This window comes from Zonotrichia leucophrys, chromosome 6, assembly GCF_028769735.1.
Source record: "Zonotrichia leucophrys gambelii isolate GWCS_2022_RI chromosome 6, RI_Zleu_2.0, whole genome shotgun sequence".
Classification (NCBI taxonomy): Eukaryota; Metazoa; Chordata; class Aves; order Passeriformes; family Passerellidae; genus Zonotrichia; species Zonotrichia leucophrys.
Window position 1 is genome coordinate 30477526 of NC_088176.1, and position 13009 is coordinate 30490534.

Here is a 13009-nt window from a genome sequence, read left to right on the forward strand (position 1 = left end):
CTCGGATGCTAGTCGGCAGCATCCCGCTTGCCTCGGATGGAACTCTGCGCTCCTTGTCGGATTTCCGGAGTGTTAGAGCTCCTCGGGACTCCTGGAACCCAGTGCGAGTCCTGCAGAAGGCTGGGATTGGTTACTGGGATTCCAAAGGGATTAGCAGGGTCCTCTGAAAATATCTGGGGGAAGAACAGATTTTACTCAGCTTCCGTCCAGAAAATTTGTGGTTCCTGAGTCTGCGTTGACGTTTGGATTTGAGAGGATATTGAGACATTCGGGATTTACGTGGTCGTCTTCACGTGAAAGGTCAGGAGTGGTTATTTTCCTTTTTAAAAGGTTTTACAGACAGGTGCTGGTGGTTTTGCTGATGGAGTTGTCCTCAGAAGTGTGATGGAGGAGCACAGGTGAACCCAATAAAGGGGTTTGAAGGCAAGAGAGGAGAGAGGGGAGTTTGGTGTAATTAAACGGGCAAACTCGCGTTTTGTGTTCACTTAGCTAAGGAAGAACTCTCTTCCAAGAGAGAGAGAGCCTGTCCTGAATGGTCCGAGCTGAGTGGAGGGGGCAGGGTGAGGCGGCGAACATTTGCGTTTGAAACCAGCAGCGCTTTAGCTTGCCACTTCCCTTGTAAAGACCATAAATATCTGAATTGACGCGGAGTTTGTTCATTAGGAAGCGAAGGTTTGTGCTGCTTTAGGGGGTACCACGGGCGGGTTTCCCCCTCGGGGTCCAGCAGTGAGCGCGGGTTAGAGCGGGATGCTCCCGGGGAGCCGGCGCTGGGGCTGACCCGCCGCGCACCCAACAGGTCCCCGCGGTGTTGATTCGGTGCCTGAAACTTGGCACGCCGGGTTCGGGCGGGTGGCAGCAGCCGAGCCTCGGAGGAAGCAGGCCTGCCTACAGGTGGCATTTGGGGACCAGGCACCGGCGGGAGCCCAGCTCGCTCGGCGGTGGGTGCGCGCCGCTCCGGAGTTGGGCTCGGGGAGCGCCGAGCGCGGCTCTGCCGGGGGCTCCATCCCCGGGGCTGCTCCCGCTCGGGCAGCGCGGGGGGCGCGCTGGGAGCGCAGCGCAGCCGCGGAGGGATGGATGGATGGAGAGGGGAAGGAGCACGCCCGGAGCCCCCGGCCCCTCTGCCGTGCGCCGTGCCCGCGGGCGGCGGGGCTGCCCGCGAGTTGCTGCGCTATCCCGGAGGAGCGGCTGCCGCGGCGGCGATGCCCGGAGCCCTGGCGAACGCTTCCTGCCTTCTTTCTTTCTCCCCCCCCTCCCCGCTCCTCCCTCCCTCCTTCCCTTCCTTTTTTTCCCTCTCGCCGATGCGGGAGGCGGGCACGAGCGGCGGCTCCGCAGCTCCGCAGCGCTTTCCCGGGAGCCGGGGGGGCAGCGGCGGCCCCGCTCCCGCTCCCCCGCCCTGCGCAGGCAGCGCCGCAGCCGCGCTGGCCCCGGCGGGCGGAGCGGCGCCGCCGCTGCCCCCGAGCCCGCACGGAGCCCGCTCGGAGCCCGCGGGCCTCGCTGCCACAGGGCGGCGGCCCCCGGCCCGTCCCGCTGCCCGGCGCGGCCCAAAGTTTCCCGGCGGAACGGGGGTAAGTCGGGGGCGGCGGGGGATGCGCGGGCGCGGGGATGCTGGAGCTGCCCTGGCGCGGCTCCTCGGGCTGCCTCGGCTCCCACCCTGCCGCCACCCTCCCGGAGCCGGGAGAGCTCCTCCGGCGAGGACGGACACCCATCTCTTCCTCCCCTTCCCCATCGGTCCCTGTCGCGGAGCGGAGGAGAGACGGTGACCTCAACTAGTGTGGTGCCGCTTTGAGATGCGGGGTTAATTTGCGAGGGCCGGCATTGGCAGAAATGCAGCGCTCAGACTTTAATATCTGCATATGGTAATGGTAAAAGAAAGGAACCCGTTAGTATTCCGCTCCTGTGGTACTTGGCGCGGGAGAGCGGCTGCTCCATCTCATTTCCGAGCCTATCTGGGGGAGCGGAGCGGTGCTGGGTGCTTTCCCCGCTGCCTTCTCCTCCAGGCACCGGGGAGTCCTGCGGAGCGGAGACGGGAAGCTCCTCGCCTCGCAGCCGCAAAGCTGCGCAGAGACTCCTTCCCGGGCTCGGGGAGCTTTGGGAGCGGGATTACGGCAGGAAGCAGCAGGGTAACCCCGGTGCCCCGCTCCTGGTGGGTGATGTGGCTCTGCTGCCAACCTTTTACACAGCCCAGCGGTTTTACCAGCCCAGTGGCTGATGCGAGCCCTGTGTCGGAAATGTTGTGCGAACTTGAGGGATGCACGGTGAGGTCAGCCGTGGGGGCTGGAGCCCTGAGCGCTGGGATTACCTTGGGAAGAGCAGCACCGAGGTGTGGGTGGTGTCACGCCGGGAGAGGCAGGTGCCGCCTTCCCTTCCCATCCCCTCTGCGTGTTTCGGCAGTGGCCATTAATGACGATTGGATGCTAATTCGGAGGGAGGGGTGTGGTAGCCGGAGGGGTTTTTGGTAGCAAATCAATCCCCGTTGACTCATTGGGGCCCGCCGAGGTGCGGGGGGAAGCCCCTGTGCTCGCAAGGCGCTGCTCCCACTGCCAGCATCAAAAGTTGAGGTGGAAACATTTCCGTGTCTGTTGCCACCCACCCTCCGACGGGAGGAGGTTCGTGACATATAAATTTCTCAGACTGCTCTTTGGGCTGTCTGCGTGTTAAGCAAATACGTTTCTCACTTCGACTGAGAACAGTTTTGCTCTCTGATGAGTGGAAACTGGGGGAAAAAAAGGAGACATTTAAAAATAAAATCAGACCGTATAGCTGGAGTGGTAAAGCAAATGTTCTCGAGATCCCACGTAGCAAGCTGGGGATGAATGCAAACTGTTCCTGCCGTGTAACTTTTCCAAATGCAGCTCTCCCTGAGAGATGCGATCTCCTCCAGCCTGGCAGCAGAGCCGGGTGTGCATGGAGCACGGAATGGGTGCCAGGATGCTTTTCCTGTGCCCTGAAGGGACAGCGGGAGCGTGCTGGCAGGAGTGACAGCCTTGTCACCCACAGCAGCGGCACGGGAGCCCGCCCTGCTCACAACTTTCTGCCGTGTCAAAGCTTTGGGGAGTGGGAGGCTGATTTCTCCCAAACTGGGGACTGCTGGCTCTCCCCTCTTGCTTCAGCTGGACCCCCTATGTCACCCTCAGTGTCTGCAGGTGACACGGGCTTAATCTGCAAGGGAATGACCCTGGACAGGTAAAGGGACACTTTAATTAGTCTTGCTTTTGTTTTTATTCAAAGTTTCACGTGCAGCCTTTCCTGTCCTGCTTTTTCTGTAACTTTCCAATGACAACGTGTGCTAATATCTGGAAAAGTGTTAGAATATCTAATTCCTCTGGCAAAATGGGAAAGGTTGGTAGAGCAACCTGCTAAACACCTTCAAGAGTGAGTGCTGGCTTGGTGAGCATTTTATAGATGAAGAGGTTCAGTCAGCTTTGTGAGACCATGGTTATCACTCATTCCTCCACCAATGAAGCATCACATCAGCTGTGCAAATGAGCTTCTCAGATCTGGGCTCTGGTTTTCTGTGCAGAGATGGAAGCCTGAAGCACAAAGTGTCCATGGGGTACAAGTGTGGGATGGCTTGGGCTTGGTGGCTGTTTGGGCCAGCTCCGCTGCATTTGCTGTAGGCTGAAGCTTTGTGCTTCAGAAGCTGCCACAGGACTGATTCGGGGATACAGAGCTTTGCCAGGACATCAGACATGAGTTAGAAGTTGGCTTGAGTTATTTTCCCTCAATTTACAAACTAAACTTCCATAAGTTCCTTATTATTACTCCTGGATGCTTCAGGAACCACATTTTTACTTGGTGGGACACATCCTTAAAAAGTGGTCTCCCTCCTTTCCTTCTTCCCATGCCTTAGCAGTCTGAAATCCATGGAGATTTACCCCTGAACCCTGGGATTTAAGTGCTTTAACAGCTTCCAATGAGGGCCGTAAGTTGTTAAAACTTTGTTCCTGGTTAGCAAGCAGCTGAAGGCGATGAAACCAGTGGCTTTGTACTTTTTCTTTTCATGGCTCTGGTAAATTTCTGGTAGCAATTCAGCCTTAGTCCAAATGCTCTCAAACAGGAAGATAACCTGAACAGTAGCATTCCTTTTGTTGTTTTGTTTTGTTTTGTTTTTTCTTTATATTTGTGTCTGCATATGGGCCTCTTTCCAGCCAAGCAACATAATCTGAAAATAGGAGAGTAAAATCTGGTCTTAGTTCAGTTTTAGCAGCAAGTCTGATATAAAACCTTTGGTTTGGCAAAAAAAAAAAACAAAACAACCTTTTACCCATGAAGGTTCTTTTTGGATCTTCTTCATCCAGGCTTCAAGTAGATTTAACAGACTTCTGGCAAAATGAAGCACTGGGGTTTTTTGTGTGTGAACCAGCTGTTTTTGTCTTAAACTCAGAGTGCACAGATGAAAACTGATCTGTTAAGCCAATTATTATTTACTTCTTGGTACTTGAAATGTGCTGAGGGAAAACTGAATAGTGGAAGCTTGAAATCTGGATCAAGCCAAAACACTGCTTGAGAATTAAACCCAAGTTTGCTTGTGCTGTCCTATTAATAGTTTATAAATTCAGTGTCTGAACCACAGAAAACAGTAGTTAAAGTGGCAAGGATTATTGCTCAAAATCCTGCAATCAGAGCTTGCTGTTTTAATTAAAAATAACTAATCAACTGATTGATGAAGGGGAAAAAAATGCCTTGCAGGTATATATTAATTTTGCTGCTACCAGAGGATTCCATGTGATGCATTTGTTGACGTGAAGTCTTTTGGGGGAAGAGACACTGAGTGCCTAAAAACCTTGTGCAAGCACAGCAGAGCAGGAGAGGAGATGCTCCTGCAGCTTTTCATGCTTAGGTGATTTATTACAAGAGACTTGACAATCAGGACTAGCTCAGCAGTAGAGGGAAGTGGTTTGTTTCTGGCACTTGAGGCAGTGACTGTGATGCCCTGGCACTGGCATGGGGTGTTTCTGAGCTGGTAGGATGACAGGATGATGTTCTTGGGCTACTCATGTCTGGCTGGACTTTTATCAAGCTGTGGGTCCAAAGGAGGTGGAACAAGCAATTCTGATGGCTAGTGACTAACCTCTGAAGGAAGAGCTAAAATCACTTAAAAGATGTATGTTCTGTACATATAAATCTACCAATTTGGAGTCCTTATGTTCCCTCTATGCACCCAAAACACAGAGCTCTGTGTGGGACAGGGACAAGGGTGTTCTCCCTGGATTCACTTGGAAAAGGACAGCCAGTAGGGAGAGGGACAGAATTCCTCTGTTGGCAGGAATTCCACCTTGTCAGTGTGATTGCCCTCAATCCTTGTGTGATAGATGGGTAATGCCCTGATTGACTCTCACAATTAATGGAGAAATATCATGTATACAGGTTAAGAAAAGTTTTATAGATTTATAGTTATGTTGTGTCCCCTCACGTGGTTATCAAGGGACAGCTGGGGTTGGGACATCTGGGAGGGCTGGCTTGTCAGTATGGAACACTGACCTCCAATCAGGATTTGAGGAAGAGATCTCCATCACTGGACAGCAAAGAAGGTGTTGATGGACAGAGGGGTTAAAGGGTTAAAAAGGAAAAAACCTCCATTGTGAGGGGGCTGAGCACATGGCATGGAACATCTTTTGCTCCCAGTGCCGTAACCTTTTTTCTTTATTCAGCCTTCTATTGTATTTTTGATAAGGTTTAATAAACCTTCCTGAACTATGAAAAGTGAGTAGCCATTTCTCACACTTGGTTAATCCCAGAATCCCAAAATGGTCTGGAAGGGACCTTAAAGCCCATCCAGACCCACCCTGTGCTGTGGGCAGGGATATCTTCCACTATCCCAGGCTGCTCCAAGCTCCATCCAACCTGCCCTTGGACACTTCCAGGGATCATGGGACAGCCACAAAATGTTAAGGAGCTGCCTTGGAGATTCCAGGGTGCAGCAAACCCCAGCACTGCTGAACTGGGATGAGCAAGGGAACTGTGAGAAAGGCAGGGAAGGTGTTAATTGTTGTTTGTTTTTTTGTTTGTTTGTTGGGGCTGCATCAGAGGAACTTTGTCTCTGCTGGAAACCTCTTGCAGGGGCTTTGGGGAGCAATTAGGGGCCCAAACAGAGGAATGGCAAACCTCAATTAGGAAGCTGCAGGGACAGCAGGGCTGGGATGAGCCAGCCAGGATGAAAGCCTTGCCCAAGCTGTGCTGGCTCGTCCTGGGGATAACCTCTGGGAAATAATGCTCCAGTGGGAGTTTGTGCCAGTGGCACCAAGAGTGCAATCTCAGCCTAAAGGTGAACAGAGGAACGCTGGGCTTTCTCCCTATTTTCCTTGGAACTTCAAACAATCCAAGCTTGCCTGGATGATTGCCTGAGGAAGCGCCATGGAGTGCTGTCCTTGTCCAGCCTGTTTTGTCTGTCATCAAACAATGCCCTGCAACACAGAAAAAATCCAGTTCTGGTTCAAATAAATCCCCTGGAATAGTGCAGTCTGAAGGGCAAGGAAAAAAGAGCAACAGAGGGAGGTTCAAAGGGAAGAGCCACAAAGGCTGCAGCTGTTTTCTGCCACTGAAGTGCTCCCTTATTTTTTTTAATTTAGTTCATACGCTTCATTTTCTAACCCGAACAAACATTTGAGGTATTGGGAGAAGAAAGTGAGGTAAAAAGGCAAAGCTGACTGATTAAAGCTGGTGGAAAGATTTCTGGGAGCAGTTTGGGAAAGATGCAAGGAGAAAAATACTCCTGGTAAAGCATTTTGAGGAGCCATCTCAGTAAGAGTAGTGAGCCCTTTTTAAAGTAAAGATTACGCTTAAGAACTGAAATGCTGCTCTGCTTGAACTGATTTAATTAGTGGGAGACAAACATACAGCCAGTGCTTGTTATTAATTTGGTGGTTGGGCAATCAGATCTGGATGGGAATTTGTGCCTAAAATAGCCTTGTTTTTCCAGAAATACACATTAGCACACGTTTCTTCTTAAAACCAACCCAAATAATTCTGTGTTTAAAGGCTTAGGACCCAGGTTGTGAGAAAGAAGGTGTAAACAGCAGTGCCTGAGGATCTGGGAGGGCTGTGTGATAAGGGTTGGTGTTGTGATTTGTCCATTTTCCAGACTTCTTATTGTAACTGGGGAACTTTACTGCACAGCCAGGTTGTTGCAATCACTTCACCCATGTGCTGATTGCTGTATTTACCTCATTCACTTGGCTCCTTCTTGCATATTGTAAACAGATAAAAATACTCCTGTGTTTTTCATTCAAATTCTGGTTGTGTGCAGCCATTGGAAGGTTTTGGTGATTTTCTTTTTCCTTTTGGGTGAGAGATACAACTGCAATCTGTTCATTGCGTTTTGGGCTTTTGACAAAAACATGGATACTAATACCACTGAGAAGAGAAATTTGAATGGGTGGTTGCAATGTTTTAAATTCCCCCTCTGTTTCTGGAGAAGCAGGGCTGTCTCAGCAGGTGCTGTCCTCCACTGGGCATTCCATGGTTGATTTTGGCAAGAGGGAGGGAATCCCTGGGCTCTGATGGTCTGGGTGTGCTGGGAGCTCTCCCATGGCCGTGCTCCACCTGGATATTGTGAGCTGGGTGCCCTCTCCTAGCCCATGGGAGTGTGAAACTCCACATTTCTCTGATATCCATCATCCAGAGCCAGCAGTTCCACTGAGACATCAGGATGTTCCTTGGACTGGCAGCTCCAAACGTTGCTGGGATGACTTTGGGCAGCTTTGTGCTCCCTCCTTGCAGATCTTGTGTTCCCCCAGTCAAGCAAACACCCTGCACCCATCACAGGAGCTGGGCAAACCTCAGGGATGGATTTTCCAGCACTGGGCAGGTGGCACTTGGATTATGGGTTGGATTTGCAGCTGGATTCTGATCTTGGAGGTCTTTCCAACCAAGATTCTATGCTGATGATTATTATCATGATTGTGGAGAAAAGGAATCTTTTTCTTAAAAGAGAAATCCATGATGGCCTCTTGGGAGTAGGAGAAGAGGCAAATGTTGTTGATGTGGTTTTAATTGAGCTTTCATGAAACTGTTTTTTGAGTGTTTCCTCTAAACAACAAATATTTGAGTGTGGCTGCACTCCAAGGTTTTACCTTCTTGAGCCCCATGGCTGATCCTTATTCCCAAGATTCTCCCCTGAACAGAACTGTGCTTCACCAAGCAAACTCAATTTATGGATTATGAAGTTATTGGGTTTTTCCTTCCAGTTTTTACACTTGGGTAATATCCAAGCTTGAAATAACTTGGGAACCTTTGGTTTCTGGTGGTGTGTTCAACAACACAAAATAACTCTGGGCTTTCTTCTCTGCCCTTGTCTGCAAACAGAGATTGCAAGTTTGAGGAAACTGTTGGTGAGGCAGCACAGTGGAAGTAATTAGAGTATGGTGTGTTTAATGTTACTTGTTGCATCTAGAATTGAGTGCAAACTAGAAATGGAACCCACACTCTGATGGAATTAGGTTGTGACACTTCAGTGCCATGTGTATGACAGGGAAAAATGAACAACTTGATGCAGAAGTAGATTGTCATTGAATTTTTTTTTTTTTTTTTTTGGTTCCTGTCAAAGAAAGGGAGGGGAGATAGATGTGTGAGCACAAGTTAAATTCAAAGAAGCACTGACTGGTTTCTGAATCCATTTAGCTTATGGAGCTTCAAGTTATTTAACATTCACAAATAGGATCTTTAAATCTCTCAAGAGCAGTCTGAACTCTGTTACTCAGATGTCCACTAGAATGAATTTCTTCATAATAATGAAATTGCTGCAGTTTTGATAGTCAGGGAGCTTTCCGGGACTCTCATTTTACTTAAGTTGCTGGACTTTTTCCTTTTTAGGTGCCCAAATCAATCATAGAGCAGATAATAATCTTCTTCAGCAGCCTTCCTTTACTGCTTTTTCACTTTTTTTAAAAACTTTCTGAGAGCAATACCTTTCATTGGAATAAAACTTTCAGTTTAGAGAAAGATAAATGTTGTAACACTTAATGTGAAACAAGTTTATTTGCATAAATCCTTATACCTGAGGAAGATCTGGATAAATGCCCCCAGTGAGTTTCAGATGGGTTTGGTTTTTAAGGATATACAGCCTTGAATAAAATAGGATTCATGACTGGTGAACCCCTGGGCTTGTAAAATCCACTCTGTATTTTGAAAAGCTCCAGGGAATGAGATCCTGTGAGAACCCAGTGGAGTGGGAGAGGAGTGAATTCCCCAGGAATTCCCCAGCAGCCTCTGTGCTGTCCCTGTGCCTGGCAGCCCCCTCGGGGAACAGAGCAGAGAGGGGAAAGGCTCCTGCTGGAGGTGTTTGTCCTCTCTGCTGCTGCTCTGGATTTATCCAGAGGTTTCTGTGGATGAGGGAAGTGCAGCAATATGGCAGCTACAGCAGGAGAGGGAATCTGGCCACCAGTGTGGCCTTTTTTCATCTGGGAAGGAAGATCAGGGGCTGAAGCTACTGAGGATGAATTGAGCTGCTCATGAAATTCATAGTAGATGGAGGCTTTGTCCACTGGCACTGCAACTTTCAGCTTGATTCCTTCCTGATTATGGCTTCAAACAGCAGTGAGGCAGTAGAAGACAGTGCCTGCATTGCCTCATTGAAGGGAAAGGACAGAGGATTATTGAATTCCCTTAAAAACTCTGTTTTTATGAGGGGGTTACAATATCTCCCTTGGAGTCTTTGACAATGTTCTTATTCTAATATCTTTGAAGGCAGATTACCAAAAAAGAAAAAAATCCAGCTATGAAGGGAGTCTCAAACCAAAGGGATTCATCCATCAGAAATATGGATGTTATGTCCTCTTGCCCTCCCACAATTTTCAGGGTAGTGACAAGTTTATGGCTTGGGCTGCCAGCCACAGAGGATGTCATTGAGGGCATGAAATTCCAAGTTCTTTCCAAGGATATCCTTGTGTAACTCCTGTGGAAGAAGTGAGCAGGTTGCTTTGGCGGCACAACAGGTATCTGCGATGCCAAGGCTACTGCAAAATGAACTGAGTGTTTTGAACCATGCACATCTGATAAAAGTGGGGACTTTTTGGGTAGAAAGGGATCAGTTGAGTGCAGTTGTTGGACTGGTTTGAAAGTAATTCTGAACTGGAATAAGGCTGGCATTGGTTGTGCCACAGATAGCCCCTCAGTGCTGAGAGGAGGTGGTGGTTTGGTGGGGACATGTAAAGCTGGAGAGAAAGTCTCATGTAGCTGGATAATTTTTCTAATCCTAAATTTGCATTGAGCAACCTGAATGCTTTTATAGAATTGTTCAGTCTGTGTGGTTTAGAGCGAAGCAAGTTTTTAACTTGGTGTTAAAACCAGCAGCTACAGGAATCCCAGACTGGTTTGGGTTGGAAGAGATCTTAAATCCCATCCATTCCCACCCCCTGCCATGGCAGGGACACCTTCCACCATCCCAGGCTGATCCAAGCCCCAAAGTCCAGCCTGGCCTTGGGCACTGCCAGGGATCCAGGGGCAGCCCCAGCTGCTCTGGGCACCCTGTGCCAGGGCCTCATCACCAACAATTCCTTCTTAAAATCCAATCTAATGCTCTGTCTTTGTAGACAAATCTCTCTTTCCCTTGGCAGTAACGTTTTCACCTCTCTGCTGGAACGCTTGGAATGGTCTGGGAGGTGTCCAGGGTCCTGAATCGGCAGAACTGAGACAGGCACGTCTCCTTCCTGAGGTTCCCCAAGAAATGTGTCCAGTGGGACTGTGAAATCATGGAAAAAAACACTTCCTTTCCAAAACAAAAACTTTGGAGATAATTGCAATTAACCAATCTGTGTCCCTATAGTGTCTACTGGAATTCTGCTTTTTGGGATTTCGTGGGAAACCACCTTCTGTCTTCTGGTACAGGTGAATGAATGCACATTGCATTTGCACATGCTCCAGGTCTTTCTAAGTAGAGGGGGATTTATTTGTAATACAAAATAAATGATTTTTTTTTCCTGAATTGCAGTTGCAGAAAAGGCACACAAAAATTTTAATTTTAAGATGAATGTAGATGCATCTTGTCAGCCAACATTTGTTTGCAGTTCTTATATTGCTTTATATGATCTTTTAGTGAAATCAATTGCAGCTTAATGTTACATAGGAAATTAAGACTAATGAAATCCATCACTGAGGTCCCGTTGTGAGCAGACAGGCTGAAACTCTTGTTAATGTGCTGGTTTACTCACAGAAACTCTCTCTCCCTTTCACTCAGCCTCCTGATCAAATTTTAACAGGAGCTTTGACATTTACATGACATTCACATCTGTAGCAACAGTGTTTCCTTTTCCCCACTGCTCGGTTTTCTCGGAGTTAACATTCTGCTGGAAGCGGTGAGAGGCATTGCAGGAGGAAGCCAGCGAGAAACGAGCGCTGTAATAAATTGGTTGTGTTCTCCAGGCTGGTTACAACTATTTCAGCCTTCTGGAGGGGTTTAACCCACGATTTGGTGGCAGTTTCTGCGGCTTTATCCAACAGATCGCCTGGTCATGGGCTCCTTGTTGCTTTTAGAAGAAGGAATTGTGCAGGGTTAGGAATAATGTGCTGCTTGCTGGTGGTATGGATGTGGATGAGGTTTGGGGCTCAAGAATTTGAGAAGGAGCTGGAAATTTGGGATTAGGCTATAAACCCCTCTGGGAAGGATGAGGGGGATGATGCTCTGCCTTGCTGAGCTGTCTGGAGACCTTGGAAAAGGGGCAGGGATGAGCCAGGGGCAGTGTCCTGCTCACAGTGTGGAGGACCAACGGGATCTCCAACAGTACTTCCCATTTTACCTGTTTTTACAGCTATATCCACTTGTGAGTGCCTAAATTCTCTCCAGAGCCTCCTCAAAGCCATTGAGCCACTTTTAGCTTTGGCTCTGCTCAAATCAGGCCTGACAGAGGGCTGTGTGTTCCACAGGCATGCAAGAGTGGATTGGAAAATGGGGAAATCCTGCGCTGAAGATGTTTTGTTGCATGCAAAGGAGGAAGGACATGGAAACATGGAAGCTTGGATGTGAAATCTGAGGCAGGAAGGGCATGGAAACATGGAAGCTTGGATGTGAAATCTGAAGGAAGAAGAGCATGGAAACATGGAAGCTTGGATGTGAAATCTGAAGCAGGCACTGAAGGACTGCAGCTGCCCTGAGCATGATCACCACCAGGCTCAGAAGGATTAATACTCATTGCCATATAAAATAAAACTTATTTTTCAGGTGTTTCTATTTCCCCAGTCTGATGGCTACAGCCTTTCTGGGGAGCTGAATGCCAGCCCTGCCCTGCTCTATGTTTTTTAGTAACTGTGTGTACGATTAAATCTTGTTTTCAATTCCATCGTAACAATATCATGTGTGTCAGGTGGATTTAGAGGTTGAATTAGGAGCATCCCTACTTTAAAAAAATGCATCCAAGTGGAGCTACTTAAACCAAAAATCCATGTTTTCCAGATCACAGGGTCTAGAGTTGTTGGCAGTGGCTTTTCTCCTGTGGTTAGCATGGAACCATTTACACATTTTAGTTGACCCATCCTTATATAATTTCAGGCAGGCCATGGACTTGAAATTTTGTTAAGAACACAAAGTGAGCTTTGCTGGTCTCAAGATACACAATCAGTTCTTCCTTTCTTCTCCCTTTTTCAATCCCATTGCAGCACATAACAAGTGTGTTGCTCCATTGCTGCTATGTTTCCTTCCACAGAAAGTAAAAAAATAAAAATCACCTTTGTGTACTTGGGAGAAGCGTCAGAGCTCCAAGGAATTGGCTGGACTGTACAATGGTGCCAGCTGGGAGGTGGTGAAGCACAACTAATGAATTTTGGACTCTGAAATCAGCTATAATGAGGAGCTCAGAACCTGGAAAATTATTTTTGAGAGCTGTTAGAAACAACCCCAGCGCTTCTCACCTGCAAGGCTGGTGTTGGCTCCAAGGTAGGCAGGCATGTCTAATGGCAAAAGATTGGTCATTAGATTTTAATCTGCTGGGATGAATGGGCATCCTGGCTCCTTTGGAAATGAGTGGAATTAGGGAGCAGGAGGTAAAAACTGCATCTTCTCTCTTCAAATATGGTCCAA

The 13009-nt window shown here is 48.4% G+C and overlaps 1 protein-coding gene across 9 annotated transcripts in view; it reads left to right on the top strand.

Annotated features, from left to right (window-relative positions):
• The first annotated feature begins 141 nt into the window (after nucleotides 1–141).
• The window catches only part of PCDH15 (protocadherin related 15), a 634585-nt gene continuing 621717 nt past the window's right edge, over nucleotides 142–13009 (top strand). For 8 of the 9 annotated variants that reach the window (XR_010440719.1, XR_010440716.1, XR_010440722.1 and 5 more), the window contains exon 1: nucleotides 1445–1565. The gene's annotated coding sequence lies outside the window, so the exon portion shown is untranslated. Of the gene's footprint in view, nucleotides 301–1444; nucleotides 1566–13009 lie in introns of those variants that run through there. The other variant, XR_010440717.1, reaches the window with a different exon arrangement.